This window comes from Cynoglossus semilaevis, chromosome 11, assembly GCF_000523025.1.
Source record: "Cynoglossus semilaevis isolate Cse_v1.0 chromosome 11, Cse_v1.0, whole genome shotgun sequence".
In the NCBI taxonomy this organism is placed as follows: Eukaryota; Metazoa; Chordata; class Actinopteri; order Pleuronectiformes; family Cynoglossidae; genus Cynoglossus; species Cynoglossus semilaevis.
The window spans coordinates 17,506,491-17,507,627 of record NC_024317.1 but is presented as its reverse complement, the minus strand read 5'-3'; the positions used below and the strand labels follow the sequence as shown (position 1 = coordinate 17,507,627).

At 44.2% G+C, this 1,137-nt stretch overlaps 1 protein-coding gene across 1 annotated transcript in view; it reads left to right on the top strand.

Moving 5' to 3' along the window:
• The window catches only part of chd5 (chromodomain helicase DNA binding protein 5), a 35,155-nt gene that overhangs the window by 8,572 nt on the left and 25,446 nt on the right, over positions 1-1,137 (top strand).

The following is a 1,137-nucleotide window of genomic DNA, read 5'->3' as shown; positions in this document are numbered from 1 at the left end:
TTTCTTTCTTTCTTTCTTTCTTTCCTTCTTCCCTTTTCACCTTCCTCACTCCCCACCTTCTTTCCTTCCTCCCAATCACCTTTCTTTCACCCCTCTTGACTTCCTTCCTTTCCTTACTCCTTCCATCCATATTTCTTTCATCCATTTTTCCTTCCATCTTTTCGTCCTTTATTTTATGTCCCTCAGTTCTTTCCTTCCTTCCCTTCTTCCTTCTTTCCTCTCTAAAAACATTTCTTCTGTGATTCACTCAAATGTCTCCTCTGAGGTTGGTGTGAGAGCAGAGTCAGTCCAGGTCTGTGGTCTCGGCCAGGGTCTCTCTTGTCTCAGTGGGACCACCCTGGTTAAATAAGAGTTGAATTAATGAAAATAAAATACGGGAGACAGTGGTGATGGGATGGCTGTCAGGAGGTGACAAACAGTACAGTGACACAAAGAAAGTGAAGTCACACAAAGAGTTGTTTTTCGACTGAAGAGAAAATCAAATAAAGGCGGAGAATGTATATTTTAGGCCTGTGTTCGTCTTCTTCTACTGGTGCCTGTCAGGTTGATTTAAGCCACTGTCTTGTTCAATGATCTCTCCATGATTGTGACTGTTCAGGGAGCTGTCGCTGATTCAGAGGAACAGATGAGGCTGTTGTTGCTGCTGTATTTGTACTGGTTTAACTTGGTTCTATTTATAATACAGCCCATCTGTTTTTTTGTAGGATTTTCTTCGGTGTCATGTGCAGACCGCTGTAGCATTTAATTTTTATTAAACACCTCTTTGTTGCTGACACCGCTGACTCTGAGGTTTTCGCCCAGGTCTCCACCTTTTCTAAGTAGTTGCTCTCAACTGTGATTCTGCTTCTTTGCTTCTCTCTCCTCCAACTCCAGCTCCACTCCCATCCCCCATCCACAATCTTTAATTTACTCTCTCTCTCTCGCTCTCTCTCTCTCCTTCATACTCTCTCTCTCTCTCCTTCTTTCCCTCCCTCTCTCTCTCTCTTTTTCCCTCTCTCCCCTCTCTCTCATGCATAGGATTTGTCTAGACAGTTGCTGGAGCACCAGCTCTGCAACCACAGACCTCTGCATAACAAGCTCATTATGCAAATGTGTGTGATTGGATGGCACTGTTCCATTGGCTGCCACCACTGTTGT